Source organism: Tupaia chinensis, unplaced genomic scaffold (genome assembly GCF_000334495.1).
Source record: "Tupaia chinensis unplaced genomic scaffold, TupChi_1.0 Scaffold000093_1, whole genome shotgun sequence".
NCBI lineage: Eukaryota > Metazoa > Chordata > Mammalia > Scandentia > Tupaiidae > Tupaia > Tupaia belangeri.
This window is the reverse complement of record NW_006159555.1, coordinates 11,672,640-11,693,892: the sequence shown is the minus strand read 5'-3', so window position 1 is coordinate 11,693,892 and position 21,253 is coordinate 11,672,640. Positions and strand designations below refer to the sequence as shown.

At 40.7% G+C, this 21,253-nt stretch overlaps 1 protein-coding gene and 1 pseudogene across 4 annotated transcripts in view; both read right to left on the bottom strand.

Annotated features, from left to right (window-relative positions):
* Nucleotides 1–21,253, bottom strand: part of UNC13B (unc-13 homolog B) — a 237,681-nt gene that overhangs the window by 200,847 nt on the left and 15,581 nt on the right. The window lies entirely within an intron of this gene.
* On the bottom strand, nucleotides 8,885–9,921 carry LOC102480485 (prohibitin pseudogene; annotated as a pseudogene).

The following is a 21,253-nucleotide window of genomic DNA, read 5'->3' as shown; positions in this document are numbered from 1 at the left end:
GAGGAAAAGTGAGAAATCACACACCCCCAAAAGGGGATGGCCCTGGCACAACCAATTCTCCTCACGCATGCACAGGTGCTCACCATGATTTTCAAGTCACCAGGTCCAAGACTTGAACCGCAGTACGCCACGTGGGAGTTCAGCACCTTAACCACTATGTTACCTGCTAGCTCTAAATGTATATTTTAAAATATGTTCTAAATAAATAAACCTCAGTTGAAATAAAGTTCATGTTAAAACAATCAGATTTCTATGGCTACAATTTATAAGACATAATTTGTTTGGTTATACAGAGACAGCACAAGGTCAGTCTAGCCATCTATCTACTTAATTCCTACATATAGTGGAATATAAAGAAAAACAGGACTGCACTGTTCAAGCCTGATACTCAGTAGCTCCAAAAACATGCCAGGTGCGTGCGTGTGTGTATGTGTGTGTGTGTGTGTGTGTGTGTGCCTGCGCCCAAGAGGAGAATGGAGAAGGGATTGTGGTGTGGTCATACCCCCTAGGAGGTGCTTTTTCACCTTTCCACTTTCTCTGTATATCTCTTTGGGAAGTGCAAGCACCATGTGACCAAAAAAAAAAAAAAAGAAAGAAAGAAGGAAAACAAAAGAGGAGCCAGACAGTAGCATGGCAGTAAAATATGAAGCTCTGTAAGACTAATCCACATGGAAAGATTTTGGGTCCATGTCCAAAGACCTCTCCTTGCAAACGCAGGGCATGAGTATGCCAATAACCTAGGGTTAGCTGAGGGTGGGGTGGATCATAGTGTTGAGTCCCTGTTAGGAGTGCCATCTCTCTCTCTCTGGTTCATAGAAATAAACAAATAAACATTGGGGGGGGAGAAAGAAAGAAAGATATCCAATTCACTAGACTTAATTTTAAACTTTAATATCTAAAAGTACTGGGATCAGCAAATGATGTAATGGTTGCATCATTGGACTCCCACCTGGTCGAGGCTATTCAGGTCCCAGAACTGGCAGCTTGAAACTCACGTTGGCGCATGTGCATGTGTGCCCAAAATCTAAGAGGAGAATGGAGGAGAAGGGATTGTGCCATGGCCATCCCCCAGGGGAACAATTTCTCACTTTCTGTCTGCCTCTCCCTGTCTCTCAGGCAAGCACACACACCCTATAGCAAAAATCTCTCTTTTTTCTTAATTATTTTATTTAACTTTTAATATTATTATTACTACTACTACTACTACTGTTTTCCAGTTTGACCACAGAGAGAGAGAGGAACAGAGAGAGAGGAAGTGAGAAAGCAAGCCAGGTCTGCAATTTGAACCACAGTTGGCCATGTGTAAGTCCAGCACCTTTAACCACCATGCCACCTGCTGGCCCCATAAAAGTCTCTCTTTAAATAACAAAACAAAAACTGAAAGCATCATAGTAAAAGTTCTCTTTGCGCATAAATCATCACTATTTCTTGGTCTTTATTACAAATTATTAAATATCCCTCAGGAAAGTACAAATTGCTAATAACCAATACACACATTAAATATTTTCTGAGCATTACTTATTACATGAAAGATTCTGTTGGCCTGTTTAAGACACTTCAAACTAACTACAAGTTAGAATTCAAGTTACTAACGTATGTAGCAGTAGGGAGTGGTAGGACACTATTAGAAGCTTACCTCATTTCTCTGGTTGCAATAAAGAATATACATCTAGCAGAAGACACCTTCATGGCTCCTGAGAACTAGTGATTTCAGGGAAAAAAGAAATGAAGAGTTTCTACTGATAATTCAGCCTCCAGCCCTCGAGTGGTAGGAGCTCCCTCAAGCCTCCTCTCTGCCTCTGCCTCTGTCTCTGTCTCTCTCTACCTCTGTCTCTGTCTTCTCTTTTTTTTGTAATTTTTTTCTTTTAAAAAAATTTTAAGGTAAAGCATTTTCTCAGCTTTCAGCCCCTTCTTTCTCTTTATCTTGTTAATAATCCTCTCTTCTCCTCCCAACCCAGGAGAGGCAGGGAACAGGCCTTCAGAAGACACCTTCATGGCTCCTGAGAACTAGTGATTTAGTGCAGCATGCTTGCACACCGTGCGGTTTTCTAATTTTTGTTTTTTTTTTTAAAAAATACTTTTTTTAGTTTTGAGTTTTTTTAGTTTTTTTCCTCTCTTTTTCTCTGTTTCTTGGTTGTTTTTGTTGCTGTTGTTTCTCTCTCTCTGATTCCTTTGCTACATGCTCCTGGACGCTCAGATTGAACTTCAAGTTTGGGAAGAAACATACCATCCATCTAGAAGTCACCGCAGGGCCACAAGAAATATGGGAAAGCTAGAAAATTCCTCTCTTCCAAGGGAAAAGAATAATTCTTCTTCATCCACAGACAATTCAATGGAAATCATGGAAATGTCTGATAAAGAATTTAGGACAGTCATAATGGCGAAGCTAATATGGATGAGAAGAGAGACAATGAACTGCAGAAGAGAAAGGAGAAAGGAGTTGGCAAATTCCAGGAGGTGAGGAAATTCTTGCAAGATCTGAAAGAGGAATTACACACTTTACAAAAGAATCAAGTGAAACTGTTAGAGATGAAAGCTATAATACAGGAAGTCAAAATCTCCCTTGAAAGTATTAAAAGCAGACTAGATCATATAGAAAATAGAATCTCAGATGTAGAAGAGAAAATGGCTGGCCTAGAGAAACCCACCATGAAGACTGAGAAAATTGCCCAAAAATTTGAGAATAATATACGAGAAATATTAGATACGATCAAATGTCCAAAATCCGGATAACAGGCATCTCAGAAGGCAAAGAGACTCATAAGGGCATTGATAATCTATTCCATTAAATCCTACAAGAAAACTTTCCAAACCTATAGAGGCACTCAAAGATCCAGTCCCAAGAAAAACAAAGGACCCCCAAATAGAAACAGCCCAAGAAAATCTTCTCCAAGACACATTATAGCCAGACTGATCAAAACCACAGACAAAGACAAGATACTAAGATTGGCAAGAGAGAAACGGCAAGTTACATACAAAGGATATCCCATCAGACTAACAGCAGATCTCTCATTGGAAACAATGCAAGCAAGGAAAGAATGGGAAAATATTTTCAAAGTGTTAAGGGAAAAGCAATTTCAACCAAGAATACTGTACCCAGCAAGATTATCCTTCATATGAGAAGAAAAGACAAGAACATTCTCAGATAAACAAAACCTGAAAGAATTTACCAGCACCAGACCAGATCTCCAAGAACTTCTCAAGGGAGCGCTGTCAGGAAAATTAAATGCAGACACACAGAAATAAGAGTTCAAAAACTAAGAAAATGGCCAACTTAATCATAGGGACAAGTCTGGAGTTGAATATTTTATCCCGGAATTCAATCGGGAAGACCAAACCTCAACCGAAAATAGATTAAGTACATGAGACTGATCTGGTGAAATCGCATCCTGTTGACTTTTAACTAAAATATTGCTGCTTTTCTTCTAGGTTTTGTTGTCCGGTTTTAAGAGTTTTTGTCCTATCTTGAGCTGTCAATAAGTTCATGTACCTACTATTTGAACAGAATACTAACCAAGTTTCCAGGCTTTAAGTTTTAAGCAAATTTCCTTACCAATTCAAAACTGCTTTTCTTAAAACTACCAGCTGAACTTACTATTGAAAGTATTAGATTATTTAAGAAATTGTGTGATCAATAAAATGTGGGGCGAAAAGGAATGGAAGACAACTGTAGACACCAGAGATAGTGTGAGAAGAGGGTGGGAAAGGGCAGAAGGTCAGACATACATATACACATGCTCTACAATGAGTGTAAGAAATAACTTTTAATTCTAATCTGTATTAAATGTTTACTTTTATTTTCATTGCCAGAGAGCACATGCTCTTGCCAGAGAGAAGTGGTGAGGGGAGGGTAAAAAACTCCCAATCAGATGTCGTAATGCCACACTTCTCTTTCCTCCATTTTTCTACTGAGTCAAGATCTTAGGCACAAACACATATATGCCCAGCATGTTTTACAAGCTCTGAGGGCCAGCATTCAAATCATGGTTGGCCATGTGGAACCTGGCTTCCCATGCACAGTGCTTAACCACTATGCATACATAGGGCCAGCTCCATTTCTTAGATTTTATAAAACCATATTGTACAAGATAATATTCCACTAAGAAACAAAAATCAGAATAAATCGTATACAAGGTATGATACAATTTTATGTACAAGAGGAGAAAAAGAAAAAAAACAGAATTATAATTAACTTTTTTTCTCTTGATGCACTTTTCAAAATTTCTAGTGATGGGACCAGCAGTTAGCATAATGGCTATGTCGCTGGACTCCCACGTAGTTGACCGCGGTTCAAGTCTCAGACCCAGAGGCTTAAACTCACGCCAGGTGCGTGTACGTGCGTGCCCAAGATCCCGAGAGGAGAATGGAAGAGAAGGGATTGTGGCGTAGCCATCCCCCCTGGGGGGTGATTTCTCACTTTCTATCTCTCTGTCTCTCTCTGTCTGTCTGGCGAGCACACGCACCCTAGAGTGAAAACCTCTCAAAAAAAAAAAAATTCTAGTGACCATATATTGTTCTTATGAGAAAAAATTAAGGTTCTCCTTACCAATCCCCAGCTGAAATCTGTTATATTGTAGTTTTTCTTCTATAAAGTCACTTGCCATATTCCGTTCTATATCGTGATTACAGTTTCTCATATATGTCTTCCCTATTAGAGTGCAAATTAGTTGGAGGATGGACTATGGTTGTTCATCTGTGTAAAAAAACAAAAACAAAAACCACAGTATATGGCCAACTGACTGGGCAGTTCAGTTGTGCACTGAGCAGTTTGAAAAACACACTAGACATGTGCATGCCCAAAATCCCAAAAGGAAGAAAAAAATGGAGGAGAAGGGATTGCAGTATGACTATCCACGGGAGTGCTCACTCTCTTGCTTATGAACACGCATGTGCCCTCTCCCTTTCTATCAAGCATATGCGCCCTTTAGCAAGTAAACACACACACACACACACACACACACACACACAGTACAGTTACCCAAACATGCCTTAGTATGTGTTCTATTGTGTAGAGAACGCATGCTGTGTTGTGTAGCACCTGTAAACTGTACGGCATACTAGGCTAAAGTTCGTACAGATCACAGGACAAATGTTAAAGCTTACCCTCTTGAATAAACATCTACTGGATCTGCAACAACAAAAATATACTAAATGAAGGTACCACCATGTCAGTTCTCTAACTACATATGTGTCTAAAACTCGATGTCAAATCCCCATATTGTTCGCCTAAGGTCAGGAGATCAACACTTTGCCAGACCTAGTCAAGTAAGAAATTTTACAATTTGATCTCTTGAGCTGACTTGGTATGTATTATCCTAATATAATGATTAGCTTTCTCATTTTACATGAAAGGTGGTTATATTTCAGTGGAAACCAACTAATTCCCAGGTATATTTTATATCTTAACTCAGACTTTATGAATAGTTTCAAGATCCTAAACTTTCCAAAACTATTATACCTACCACCGCCTTGCCTGAGTTTTTTCTTTTTTTTTTTTTTTTAATTTGCCAGAAGATATCTGCACTCACAGCAGACAAAGAGAAAGGAAAGTGAGAGAGCAACTCCATGGAGGATGGCTTGCTGCAATTCCTTCTCCATTACTCCTTTCAGTATTTTAGGCATGCACGCTCGAAAAGCACACAGGCCCAGGACTCAAACTGCACATTTGGCTTTGTGGGATCCAGCTGCCTCAACCACCATACCACTGGCTGACCCCTGAGTCTTTTTTTTTTTTTTGACTCAAACTATAGTTGGCATGTGGCTTCTAGCTTTGCAGTCTAGTACACTATTGACTGCACCACAGAGGCTGGGTCCTAATAAAATAGCATCTTAAAAAAAAAAAAAAAAAAAAAAACTTGGCTCCATGGTTCTTTCCTGTCTCTCTGTTGGAATTTCTATAATCCGTATTAGTAACCTCTACTTAAGAAATTATCAAACTATGTTTTGCATCATGCTTACTTGTACACATAGCCATCTCTTCTTTGCTCTCAATTTCTTGAGGGCAAGGCCCACTTATTACTCATTTTTATATACCTAGGGTGACTAGTTCAATGCCTCACCCACAGTTAAGTGCTCAATAAATGTTTATGGAACTGATCACATTCTCTTTGTTTCTAACTTTCAAAATACCTGTCTCTACAAACAGAAAAAAGGAAGTACCCAAGACTAAAAGTTACTAACTTATAAAGGAATTTCACACAGATGAGTAGTATTCCATCCTTCTATGGCTTACAAGAGACTACAGTTGAGCCCTAGTCATTCTAACCTCATCTTGATCCATGTTCCCTTCCTCTTTGCACACCAGCTATTCTTACCTTCTTTTAAGCTCCTCCTCTTCAGCACAAAGCCTTTTCACATACTATTTAGTATCTCCCCTACCTGGAATGTTCTACTCCATCTATCACCTGGTTAAGGTCCCCTCTTCTTCCAGATCTCAGTTCAATCTTCACTTCACTAGAGAAACCTTCTCTGACTAAAGTAGGTAACTATCCTTATTCATGCTCTCATAATAACATGTACTCTGTTTTGGCTTTTTTTTTTTTAAGAATTTTTAAAATTTTATTTATCATTTTTTTTTTTTTTTAACCAGAGAGAGACTGAGAAGAAGAGAGTAAGAAAGTGAGAGAGCAAGTTGCCAGGTCCAGTCAGCCATGTGGGAGTCCAACACCCCAACCACAAGTCCCCCTGCGAGCTCCTGTACTTTGTTAGAACATATACTGCTGTTGTATTTTTTCCTTGTTGTAATTGTATATTAATTTGTATGATTCGTCTTCACTTAATGTCTAGTTCCCTCAGTAGTCTTTATAATTTCTAAGAAGACAAGGGATTTTTTCTTCATCATTCTGCCCTAAGTGTCTAGCACAATAGTTGTTGAACGAATCAATTAATGAAATATTTAGCACTCTCAAGCTGTGTAAGTCATCCCTACCAGCTCACTATCAGCTGATAATTTTGTGTACTACTTTCCAGAGAAATTAGTTATCATCTCTCCCTGCCCCCATCTCATTTTCACTTTCTCCTTCTTAAGGATTCATTTCCTTCAGGTTTCAAAAAACTCAAATTTCTTCTTTAAACATCACTCTCAAGTTTTCTCTTTAGTGCAAAATTCCCAAATCAGTAGCTTACACTTGCTCATTCTACTTTTTCACTTCCCACATGAACTACTGTATGCCTTCACATTATTCCAAGGATATTGCTCTAGTTTTCAAAAACAACTTTATTTTTTCAATCCTCAACCAGTATCATTCATCTCTGTCATTGATCATTTCTTCTCAAAACTCCCTATACTCTAAGGCTCAGAGACTGACACAACACTCTCCACTTTCCTGAAGTTCTAACAATACCCATCAACTCCTCTTCTGTCCATTTGTATTCACTGGAGTTCCTCAGATAAAGCACTGTCCCCTTGCCTCCTTTCTTATCCTCTATAGTCAGTTTTACTCAAGCTAAAAGTTCTAACTACCAAATACCTAACACTCCCAAATATTTATCACTAACATAGACTTCTCTCCTAAGCTACAGAGCTACATTTTCAGGTACCATTTTCAAGGGCCATCTGCAATAAGACAATATTTTAAACTTGACATATCTTATGAGTAACTTATCTTACAGATATCATAAACTCAATTGAACCTACAACTCTCCTTCCTCTGTTTGTATTTTCTTCCTCAATTGACAAATCTTCCAGCTCCCTGCTCTTGATCAATACTGTTTTTATATATTTTTAAAATTTTATTTATTATTATTATTTAATTTGACCAGAGAGAGAGAAAAAAGTGAGAATGCAAGCCACCGGGTCCAGGACTCAAACCACAGTCCATGCCACCTGTCAGCATCAATAGTGTTTTTATATTAAAATAAGTACTTATCATATGCCTGGGATAAATGCTAATCACTTTCACAACAAGTATCTCAATAACACTTTGCTACAGATATTTTCACCATCACTAACATGACCATACCTAGTCCAAACCTTTGTCAATCTCTCACCTGGACAACTAAGTGGCCCCCCTGCTTCTAGCATTCTCAGGTGTGGCTTCTTCACCCAATACATTCACTACACACACACTGGCCATTTGTAAAACAAATCAAAGTTGTCATTCTTGTTCAGAACCACTCAAAAGTTTTCAATGCTGTTTAAACATCCAAACTTTTTTGGCATGATGGACCTTATATTTATTTTCTGCCTCTCTGTTGTATGCCATCTTTCCTTCCAATCACTCCTTTCTTTTCATCCTCCCTTAAAAATATTTGTATCCCTATTAATTTTCCCTAAAACACTTACCTTAGATCTCAGACTGATGATTTTGTTATTATTAAAGTTTCAGCTCAAATGTTACCTCCTTGATGAGGCTTTCCAGGAATATCCTATTTCAAATATAAAGAGGGTCTTAAAGAGTTCATAGAAAATGTAAATTATGAAAAATCTGTGTAGGGACTTCCATTTTTTTGGCTTATTTATTTTCTCCATGGATGAGAGAGAAAGGCGGAAAAAGAAAGGCAAAGAGAGAACCCTTCAACAGGTGCTTGCTGCTGTGATCTACCCACAGCTTTCAGTCAGCCCCAGATCGTGGGCACACATATACACAAAGTACTCAGGGATGTCTCTGGAGTTGGACCAGGAACCTTTCCATATGGAACTGCCTTGGGATGTGTTGCATTTTATCACTATGACTCATTTTTTTGCCTTTTTATACCAAAATAAACTTGTACCCTAATTCCATTTTCCACAAACTTTTTGAAATCCCATTATACTATCCCACGAAGGTAATTCCCAATTCCTTTACCCTACTTTTTTTTTTTTTTTAGAGATCTGAAGTGATTTCACTTTTATTTCCTCCACTTTAAGCCATCATAAAATGTCACAGTGATTTCTGCGGTGGGGGTGGAAGGACGTTGTGTTGAGAACCATGGGCGCTGTGGCCCAGCAGCCGGGCGGGCGGCCTCACTGGGGCAGCTGGAGGAGCACGGACTGCCCCGCCCGCAGGTAGGTGATGTTCCGGGAGCTCGAGAGCTGGTACGCAATGTCCTCCGCGGCATCCAGCTTGCGCAGCTCGATGAGACCGTTGGCCGCCGTGGCCAGCGAGTTGGCGATGAGCTCGGCTGCCTTGGAGTCGCCCTCGGCAGAGATGATGGCGGCCTTCTTCTGCTGCTCGGCTTTTCCACTAGGAATCTGGCCCTCAACGCTTCCCGCTCTGCTGAGCCACCTGTTTGGCTTCCACTGCTTCTGTGAACTCCTTCCCGAAGGTCAGATGCGTCAAGGACACATCATCCAGGATGAGTCCAAAGGTTGCTGCTCGCTCTGTAAGGTCATCACTCACCGTCTGGAGACCAGCTCCCTCTGGGTGATTAGTTCTCCGGCATCGAAACGAGCCACCACGGACTCGAAGATCTCGGTAGTGATGGACGGCAGCACACGCTCATCATAGTCCTCGCCAATGCTGGTGAAGATGCGTGGAAGCTGGCTGGTCACGGGCCGGAAAAGGATGTGCAGCGTGATGTTGACATTCTGTAAATCTTTGCTGCCAGTGATGACCCGCACGTTACGCGGCGAGAGCGGCAGGCAAAGAAAATTGGCTTCTGTACCTCCGGGAGGTGAAAGTGAGTCCCTTCCCCGACCACAATGTCCTGTACTCCACGGAATTGGTCAAAGATGACGGCTCTGTGCCCAGCATCCACATTATATAAGGCAGAGTTCACCACGCCCCCCGCAACAGCTAAGGCCAGGCCGAACTTGCCGATGGACTCAAACACTTTGGCAGCCATACTTCCTTCTGTTGGACCCACTCACACCTGCTTCCACTCTGACCTCCACATGAATTTCCTACCCTACTTTATTTTCTTCACTGTATTTACTATTATCTGAAATATTTCCTATCTGATTTCTATATCTTCCCTTAACAGAATTAAATTCCATGAGAACAGGAATTTCAATAGTGTTTCAATAGATACATGGATTTTAAATATTTATAAATTGGGGCCAGCAGACTGCATAGCAGTTATGTCACTGGACTCCCACAGGCCCAACTGTGGTTTGAGTCCCAGATCCAGTGGCTTGAAACTCACGTCAGGCATGCACGTGTGCATGCCCAAGACCCCAGGAAGAGAATGGAGAAGGGATTGTGGCGTTACCACCGCCCCTGGGGGGGGTGATTTATCACTTTCCCGCTTACTATCTCTGTCTCTCTCTCCAATCAATGCATGCACCCTAAGACAAAAATCTCTGGAAAAAAATTGTAAATTAAGGTACAATGAGGTTAAGTCATACATGTGAGGCTGTACAACTCATAAGTGGTGGCATAATATAGTCACCAAGGAATGTCTAGCTAAAATCAAAGTTTTTAGTGTCTATTCTGTATCATTATGGTAAAAGTATAGCAAGTGTAGAAGCTGGCAGGCTGGAGAATATGATTAGCTTTCTGAGGTTTAAGGATATAAAAGCAGGGGGCCAGCAGATGGCATGGTGGTTAAAGTACTAGATTCCCACATGGGAACAGTTTGAGTCCCAGACTCTGTGCTTGAAAAATCACAATAAATAAATAGATGAATAAATAAATACATGTTAAAAATAATAGTAATAATAATACAAAAGCAGAGCACCATTCCAGGAAGTGACATGCTCTGTGATGATGATGATGTGACCATGGGGTGGGATGGATGAAGTGACGTGGTCACACAAGCTTATAATTACATCATATACCCACCTATCCTTGGCAAACAGATTTCCTTTATCCTTTTATAGATGAAATCTTTACAAACTGGGCTCGTAACTAGTAGAAATCACGTAAGTGGGCAAGCCCTTCAAATCATCTTTGTCCCACGTTTAATTATATAAAAGTAATTATGTTCCCACTGTCCAAATGTCACCCCCTCCCCCTTGGTTGCCAGGCAGATCCTCTACACTTACTGACCTCTAACCTCTTTCTTCTCAACACTACTCACAATGAAATACTACAGAAATCAATAAAACAAACAGCTGCAAGAGAAAATTAACAGCCCAACACAATCCATAGGCCTATCTGCCCTCCACAGTCCCAAATAAATACTTAATTGTGCAGAAACAGAGAAGAAGAAACAGCAATAGGAAAAAATAGATTCTTCTCTTTGGAAATCTATTATTTCCTATGACTATGAATTGCTTCTTCCCATGACTCTTTTAAATAGTTTGTATACATACACCCTAGCGCAAACTTTCTATCATATTTTTACCAGATGTTTTATCACTGTGGGGTTCACCAGAACAAAGAAAAGAAGCCCTCCTGACTCTTTTTACTTTGTTTCTATGGGCTTGTCTCACATGTTCAGTGGGTAGTGATTTTTTTGGAGATCATACCTGAGAAAGAACATTTCAGTTTTACTACAGACAAATAGAAGAATAAAACAAACTTTTCTTTATAAAGTTTAATACCAACTGTTATCACACACCTGGGGCCAGCAGGTGACGTGGTGGTTAAGGCACTGGAGTCCCACATGGTTGACCGCAGTTAGAGTCCTGGACCTGGTGGCTTGAAAATCACGACAAATAAATAAACAACAACAAAAATGTTTTAAGTTACCATATCCCTACATCTTTATTATATTTCCCAGAAATCACGGAAAGGATCACAACAAAGCAGGAAATGTAACACTGGTTACCTAACCTTCCTCATCCCCAGCAGCTAGACCTCAGTATTGTACACAAAAGGAAATAAGGCTTATATTTCAAGAGCCCTAGTAAAGCACATTTCACAGCTTTTCTGTAACAGTTAAAAATCTCATCGAGACATTTTAATTTATGATCTATCTAAATCACACCTGCCATAACTAAAGTGCCTCTAATTTCTCCTCCATTTAATCTAGTACATTAAATAAGCTGTAGTATATTCATACAATGAAATACTGCACAGCAATGAAAATCAATGAACCACTGCCACATGCATCAAATGGAAGCATCTGTCAAACATAATGATATGCAAAAGAAACCAGCCCCAAAAGACTACATACTGTATGATTCCATTTATTGAAATTCAAAAACCCAGCAGCCAAGCAGTGGTGCAGAGGTGGCATCACTGGACCTACCTGGGTAAGGCCCTGAGTTGGAATCTTGGGACCTCCTCACACACATTGGGCACACAATGCCTGAGAACTGGGCTGGCAGAAGGCTGAGAGGATCACAGCATGAAGACCCTGTTGGGGATGCTTATCTCTCACAGAATAAATGATCAAACTTTAAAAAAAAAAAAGAAAAAAGAAAAAGTTTAAAAACATGGGACTAGATGGTGTAATGGCTGTGTCGCTGGACTCCCATGTAGTCAACCACAGTTTGAGTCCTGGACCCAGTGACTTAAACTCACACTGGGTATGTGTGTATGCGTGCCCAAGATCCCAAGAGAAGAATGGAAGAGAAGGGATCACAGAGTGGCCAACCCCCAGGGGGTGATTTCTCACTTCTAGTCTCTCTGCCTCTCTCTGTCTTTCTGGTGAGTGCACACTCCCTCTTTCTGTTTATCTCTATGGCAAGGAAACATGACCTCTACCAAATTTTAAAAAAGAAAAAGGAAAATAAAAAAGGAGATATGTTTAAATCGATCTAGATTCCATGGCCTCTTATCTACGGAATTCATTTGTATCGTAAACAGGATAAAGAAAGTAACTTGACAAATATTTACTAACGATACACAGCCCAAACTTTAAACAAACTCATATAGCAAAGTCTGAAATACACGACCAGGTAAACAGGATAGAAACTCAGGTTACTGCCCTTAAAGAGTCCAACTTCTAGAAACCCCGTTTTTAGAAACCAAGAAATTAACAGATTGTACTACTTATAAAGAAGAGAAAAAGAGAGAGAGAAGAGAACAGTTTATGACAATAGCCATGGCAGAGGAAATTGGTCCTTTCCCCCTTCATTGCTGGTTGGCTTAGACAAGGCACAATCAACTTCCTGATGCCATGGTAAAGTGAAAGGAAACCAGCAGCAACTCTGCACCTCTGCTCAGGACAGGGACTGCTAGAATCAGGATATGATAAAACCCAGCAGCAAGAAGTTAGCTAAGGCAGATGACAAGAATGAATGTCTGGAGAAAAAAAGAAAAAAAAAAAACAAAACACTAGATGAGAAGTGCTTGACCAAGCTATCTTTACGCCTGAAAATTCTAAAATCATTACTAATCCTACTTCCCACACTGACCAAATACATATATCTTTGAGGTCTCCCTGCAGCAGAATGACCCACAATCAATATTTGTCCCAAGAGTCCTATAAATACTTAAGCCCTAGAGTTCACCTTCTAAGAGTTTCTCAGCAATACCCTTTCAGTTAATTAGATGGCGGATTAGTGATAAATCACAATAAGTGTTTTTAAGGGCAAATCAAAACATAAATCTACTTGGTCCAGTTACTACCACTATTAACACTATTTTATTCTGTTTTAAAAACAAAAGTAAGGGCCAATCCCATTGCCTAGTAGTTATGCAAGTCAACTCCGATATGGCTGATCCAGAGTTCAAATTCAGGCCCAAGCAGCTTGAAAATCATGCCGGGAACCTGTGTCTGTGTTCCCCAAATCCCAACAGGATTGAGAAATGAAGAAGGGATTGTGGCATGACCACATTCCATGGGGTGGGATGCTTTCTCCCTTTGCCTCACTCTGGCGAACACATATGCTACCTGACAATTAAAAATGTTCAATATAGAGGGACCAGCAGCTGGCGTAATGGCTATGTCACTGGACTCCTATGTAGTCAAACGTGGTTTGAGTCCTGGACCCAGTGGCTTAAACTCATGCCAGGTGCATGTGTGTGCGTGCCCAAGATCTCAAGAGGAGAATGGAGGAGAAGGGATTGTGACATGGCCATCTCCCCTGGGGGGTGATTTCTTGCTTTCTGTCTCTCTGTCTCTCTCTCTCTGGCAAGCACACGCACCCTATAGCAAAAAAAATAAATAAATAAACTCTAAAAAAATGTTCAATATTGAAAATAATTTTGGGAACCTATGATAGTTTATTAACATTGTGTGGTTTCACTAGTTCAACACTGAAAATACTTGAAAATCAAGAGTAAATTAATAGGCTAACATTTAAAATGTATACTTTAATAAATATAAAGTATATAAACAATTAGGTATTTACCCAAATTTTCTGTATTTCATTTTCATTTTTGAGAATACTTATTGAAGAAGTTTAATTATCCAATTATTCCTTTGTCATTTTGGAAGTCCTTTATTATAAAAAAAATTCTTTTGTCTGATAGCGAACAATAGCTACAGTGAGTATGCAGGACCACCATACTAGGTAAATTGAATTTCTTGAGACAGATGTTTTCCTCTTATTTCTAAGGTCATGTTATTATTTCTGCAGTGTCTGGTGGACCCTAACACATCAGCAAACCTGGTGATTTATTTCTCTTAGAATGCTTGAAACTGCAGAAGATGAAATGGCAGCCCTGCTGATCTCAAAGCTCTTGACACTTTAGAAGTAGATTGCTTCCTCTGTCAAGAAACCTTATTAATGAAGTACATAGCTTGACTACCTGCACAGCCTTGCTGCCCATCATGACCCCAAAGAAGGGACAGCTCCAGGAGGGAAAAAATTTGTTTTAGGTTTTGCCATAGGGCACGTACACTCGCTGGAAAGAGGGAGAGGGAAAATGAAAAATCACCCCCAAGGGAGAATGGCCACACTGCAATCCCTTCTCCTCCATTGTCCTCTGAGGATTTTGGACGCATGTGCACACACATACACAGACACATACGCGCACACACGACCCATGTGCTTTTTAAGCCATTGGGTCTAGGACTAAAACTGTAGTTAGCCATGTGGGAATCCAGCACCTTAACCAGACTACCTCTGATTCCAAAAAATGATTTTTAAATAATATCAAGAAAATTACATAAAAATCCCAGGTTAAATTTACAAAAACAGAGTCTTTGTTCTTTTTGACAGGCATAAAATACTACTTGCTGGTAAAGGACCTGCTTATAATAGTGCTAATCTGAAAGACACTGAGTGAGACACTGGTTTTACTAATAGGTCCAGCTGAACGTAACTATTATGCATTAAACAGCAATGAGCAAACCATACTGGAAATCCAGGGATAATGCTTATTGGAAATCTTCAACCTTACTTATGACAAAAACCATCTAAGAATTATTCATTGTAGCACTGTTTGTAATAGTGAAAAGAAAAAAAAAAATTCTGAATATCCAACAATAGCCAATTTTAGGCCCAGCCTCTGTGGTATAGTTGATGATGTGCTGGATGCCACATGGTCATCCTCAATTCAGATCCCGAGGACAGTCAACTTGAAACATGCTGGATGTATGAGCACATGCCTGGGATCCTGAGGAGCTGGAGGCCAGAGATAAGAGGATCACAGCATGCCCAGACCTTGTTGGGGGGGATGCTTGTTTTTTCTTTCTCTCTCATGCATGTGCTATCATAAATTTAAAAATGCAGTGTTTTTTAGAAGCCAGCAGATGGTGTAATGTTTACGTCACTGGATTCCCATGTAATTGACGACAGTCTGAGTACCAGACCTGGTAGCTTATAATTCACATTGAGCCCATGTGCATGTGTGACCAAAATTCCAAGAGGAGAATGACGGAGAAGGGACTGTGGCATGCCATCCCCCCAGGGGGTGATCTCTCGCTTTCTATCTCTCTGTCTGCCTCTGTCTCTCCAGCAAGTGCATGTACCCTATAGCAAAAATCTTTTTCTTAAAAGAAAAAGTCATTTTTGGGACCAGCAGTTAGCATAATGGCTATGTCGCTGGACTCCCATGTAGTAGACCACAGTTCAACTCCTGGACCTAGTGGCTTAAACTCACGCCGGCATGTGTGGTATAGACTCAAAAAGCTGACAGGAAAATATATCATTAAGTTAAAAAAAAAAAAAAAAAAAAAAAAGTTGAAGTGGCCCAGTCTGGTGGCAGAGTTGGTAGGCCATGGTTTCAGATCCCCAAGTGGCCAAGAAAACAGGATAGGCATAGGCACACATGCCCAGGATCCTGGGCTAATGGGCTGGCAAAGAGGATTACAGTGTCACAAGACCCTCTTGAGGGTACTTTTCTCTCTCCCTTTCTCCCTCCCTCCCTCTCACCTTTTCTCCCTCCTTTCGTCTCATGCACACATGCACTATCATGAATAAAGATTAATTTTTTTAGAGGTTTTGCTATAGGGTGCATGTGCTCACCAGAAAGACAGAGAGAGACAATCCCTTCTCTCCCATTCTCCTCTCGGGATCTTGGGCACGCACGCACACACACCCGGCATGAGTTTAAGCCACTGGGTCCAGGACTCAAACCGTGGTCGACTACATAGGAGTCCAGACATGTCCCATGTAGTTGACTGTGATCCCCCGAGACCGCCCCCCGTGGGGGGGGGGGGGTGTGACTTCTCGCTTTCTGTCTCTCTGTCTTTCTGGCAAGTGCACATGCCTGATAGCAAAAACTTCTCAAAAAAAATAAAAAGACTTTAAAAAAGTTGATGAGGGGGACCAACAGTTAGCATAATGGCTATGTCGTTGGACTCCCACGTAGTTGACCACGGTTGGAGTTCCAGACCCGGTGGCTTAAACTCAACGCCAGGTGCATGTGTGTGTGTATGCCCAAGATCCCAAGAGGAGAATGGAGGAAAAGGAATTGCGGCGTGGCCATCCCCAATGGGGGGTGATTTCTCACTTTCTGTCTCTCTGTCTGTCTGGTGAGCGCACGCGCCCTACAGCAAAAACCTCTCTGGAAAAAAAAAAGGAAAAAAAAAAGTTGATGAGGGACCAGCAGTTGGCATAATGGCTATGTTGCTGGACTCCCATGTAGTTGACTGCGGTTCGACTACCGGACCTGGTGGCTTAAACTCACGCTGGGTGCGTGTGTATGCGTGCCCAAGATCCTAAGAGGAGAAGGGATTGTGGCGTGGCCATCTCCCCTAGAGGGTGATTTCTCACTTTCTGTGTCTCTGTCTCTGTCTTTCTGGTGAGCATGCATGCCCTATACCAAAAACCTCTCAAAAAAAAAAGTTAATGAATACTAGATACATTCAATAGTAGAACCTAAATGAAATGGAATTGTCTTGACAGATATGCAAGAAATAGTAAACAGTAGTTACCTCTGGGAAGTGAGACTACAGAATAGGGACCAGAGAACTTTTTCCTCTCATTTCACAATCTAAACTATTTGCATTTACTCTGTGTGTGTGTATGTGTGTTATAATACAAACAATGTAAAACAATAAAAGCAATGAATAAAAAAAGTTAACAATGTTGATGGCAGATGGTAGAACCATGACAGTTTTTTGGTTTTTTTTAATTGCCATAAGGTCAAGGGAACAGGATCCCATATGGCTGACCACAGTTGAAATCCTAGCCCCAGCAGCTTGAAAATCACTGAGGATGTGTGCATGCATGCCCGAAATCCTGACAGGAGGAAGAAATAGAGAAAAAAAGGATTGTGGTATAACCATACTCCATTGTTTTTCTCTTTCTCGCTCATACATGTGCATGAGTGAGCTCGTGCACACAACCTCTATCAATAAAAGGAAAAAGAAAATAGAGGAAGACTAAGTGAATTCTATTAAATGATGGTTTCTTAAGAATTCAAGTCAGGCTAGTCCCACAGTCTAGGTGTTAAGGAAGTGAGACCCCAGATGGTCCAACAAGCAGTTCAAATTCTGGCCCCTTGTGAGTACATGTGCATGCTCACCCAAATCCCTACAGGATGGAGAAATGGAGAAGGGATTGCAGCATGACCATACCCTGTTGGGGGATGCTTTCTTTTTTTAATCCTTTTTTTTTTCTCTCTCTGGCATGCAAAGGCACCCTCTGACAATTAAAAAAAAAAAAAAAAAAAGATCTTCATTGCATTACCCACACAATGGTCAACATTACATCCCTTTGAAAACATCCTTACCATTCATTCAATCTCTGCATACAGTGTCAAAAAGTCCTCATAATTAGTCTACTCCATTTGTTAGAGAAAAACCTGTTAAAGTGTTTCCTGTCTTGCTCTATCATTGGTCCATTTGTCCCATTTTGTCCTCTGGAGTCACAAGAAAAGACTATCTTCTATATGATGGCTTTATTTAAACTATTTTTTATCTATTATTATGACCATCTTGCTCTTAAATGTTCTCAGAACTAAATTTCCCATACTCTTCAAATCGTTTCTGTACCCTTCATTATTCTAACCAATCTCCTTAAAGAAATCTAGTTTTTCAATGTGCCCCTTAAAGGGAAATGCACAAAATTCCAGATCAGACCAGTGCTATTACTTTCTTTTTCTGGCTCACCATAAGCATAATACAAGTCTGATTCATTGCTAAATTAGTGGCACTGTTCAGATCACAAGTGTCCTAAGAGTTTAAAGGAGAAGAGATCACCCTGGATTATGAGAAACTACATAATTTTCAACAATGAAAGTAGGCTGTAAGATGGGAAAGGAAGACTATATTTTAAATGAACAGAAAATATGGAAAGAGTATCTAGGGAGTATAAGTGCAGTACAAAGTAGAGGCGGGAATGAACAAAGTTAGTGCCAGAGAAAAGTTTCTGCACAAGTATCAGCAAGAATATAGGGCCAAATGGAGGCATGGGGTCGGAACACTGAGAGTCTTTAACCTGCAGGCAGCAAATCATGATTAAGGATTACACAAAGGAATTGACTTCATGAATGAGATGTTTGGGGATGAATGAATCAGTAACAGTTTGCCAATTTCTACGTCAAGCTAACTACTGTTTAAACTTTGACTACATGGAAAATGTTTCTAATTCAGTTCTACTCCAAGACAAACTGAAATTGGGTTTTTATACATTATTATTTATACACTACATAGGCTGCTTTTGGATTATGAATAAAATTCCTACTACTAAAATGTAATCCAAAGAATGTCATTTTAGAAAGATTTATTTCAGCCAGTCAATGGTCTGCTGATTACATGAGCTGGATTCCACACAGCCAACAACATGGTTGGAGTCCCAGACCCTGGAGCTTGAGAAACATGCCAGGTGCGTGTGCACATCTGTCCGAAATCCCCAAAGAAGGAACAGATGGAGAAAAAGGGAGTGTAGCGTGACAATTCCCCATGTGGAATGCTTTCTCCCTTTCTCTTTCTCTCTCTCTCTGGGAGGACATGTGCCCCCTGGCAAAAAAAAAAATTTTTTTTTGAGAGGTTTTTGCTATAGGGCGTGTGCGCTTGCCAGAAAGACAGAGACAAAGAGACAGAAAGCGAGAAATCACACCCCAGGGGGGATGGCCACACTACAATCCCTTCTCCTCTCGGGATCTTGGGTGGCACACATGCATACACATCCAGCATGAATTTAACCCACCAGGTCCGGGACTCAAACCGGTATCAACGACAGGTGAGTCCAGCAACATAGCCATTACAACAACTGCTGGTCCCGCAAAAAAAAAAAAAAAAATTAAGATTTATTTTGACCCATTTCTGTTAAGTTTTCCCATTAGTCATTTAAGATAAGTACCTTGTACTTTTACATACAAGGTAGCTGCTTGTTTCAGTAATTAAAAATCTTCTTGATCTCTATTCAAAAGATAGAGACCCTGGTCTCTATTCTCCCAAATTCAAAAGAGAAACTTGACAAAACGTAACATTAACAGGGAAAGATGTCAGCTAAATTGTAGACTTCCTAGACAATGACAGCTGCTTGCTATTAGAAACAGCTAATGAAAACAGCCGCAGCTCCTTCTCTGAAGTTATTTAAATTAAGTCAAATAGGAATTTCTGATTTAAGACTGCTCTACCTAAAGACTCTTTCAGAAGGGCTAGCTCTGTAATATGGTGTGGCAGCAGAGAATTAACAAACTGTCCAAGAGACACAGCAAAGCTCAACCTCTCCCAAATCCTGCTACTCAGCAGCAGGGATCTAAAGGAATAAATAGATTCCCAGCTGCTGAGAGAAAACGTCTTACTAAAAGCAAAGCAAAATTCTCATTAATGAAAAAATCAACCATGAAAGAGGAACAGTGTTTCATAATCCCCGGAAATAGCCAAATCCATTTTGGGTTAATGCAGATTTAACAAAACAGTAGAAGAGAACAGAGCAAAGCAATTCCCTTTGCCAGCAGTTTGGGGGGGGGGGGGGGAACTTTTTGTCACATTTTTTTTGGGACACTGTTATCAGAGAGATCACAAACAACCACAATGCTTCTACTCAATAGAGCCAAAAAAAACATCGACTCTACCTACTCAATAAAAGATGCCAGGAAAGAGCTCTCTCTGGTGACGGCTCTAGTGGATAAATGTTCTCTCACTCATAATCGAGCCACCTTATCCCATCTTGTTCAACACTGATATGATAGACTGTAACTTTAATTTCCCAAGATCAAATTAAACGGTAATCCAAACCCTGCTTTTTCTGATCAGATAAGCTCTCTAAAATCACAGTCCTTGCATTTATTTAAAACCAGGATTGAGCTTCCACTATGTCAGGCACCAAGAAAAAAAAAAATTAAGAAACAGTCTCTACCCACATAGAGCTTAGTCCAAGCACCACACTTCATCTTAAACCCCAAAGCTCATGCTTTAAGATATCTTCTTAGATGGGTCAAGTGTCCTTAGGGAAAAAGCAATAAAAGCTGTTCACCTTGGGGTTACTGAGATATAAACTAAAATAAATCATACTTCTCTTGTTCTGCTCAGAAAGAATAAATACCAACATATCCTTCCAAACGGAATAGGAGAATTTTAACCTAAACTACAGGCTTGGGTTCAGGAAAGGAGCAGGGGACAAGGCAAGCAATAGAGAAGTGCTAGCCAAGAAATACACTGCAAGGGATGTGACAGTTGTACCACCAACATGTTCAAAGAGTGATAAAAAGAACCGACTACTGAGCAGACTGTAGGTACAGCGAGAAGGAAGTCAATGGGAGGCTACCCATGACTGACAAGCACCGACCATCTCCTAGCTCATCCATGCTTACTGAAGGAGAGCCCCAGTCACTGTTTAATAGGATCTGGGCCAGCCACCCCACAACGCTGTCACATGGCTACCAGGGTGGAGAAGTACCAGTGCCTTGCAGGAGCATGGGGAAAATAAGAAACAGTGGCGAGAACTCTCCAAATGTTTAAAAGTGAATGTTAACATGATCGTCTCCTAGGGCACCGATGGGAAGTGAAGTTTGGGAAGAGGTGGTAACTGGACGCCCACTGGAAGCCTGTCCCCACCCCAGTCGCTCACTCACCGCGCACGCAGAGCAGTGACATGGCCGAGGCGCGGGCTAGCCGCCGCCGCGCCCCAGCCGCGCCGCCGCACGGGGCCGCCCCC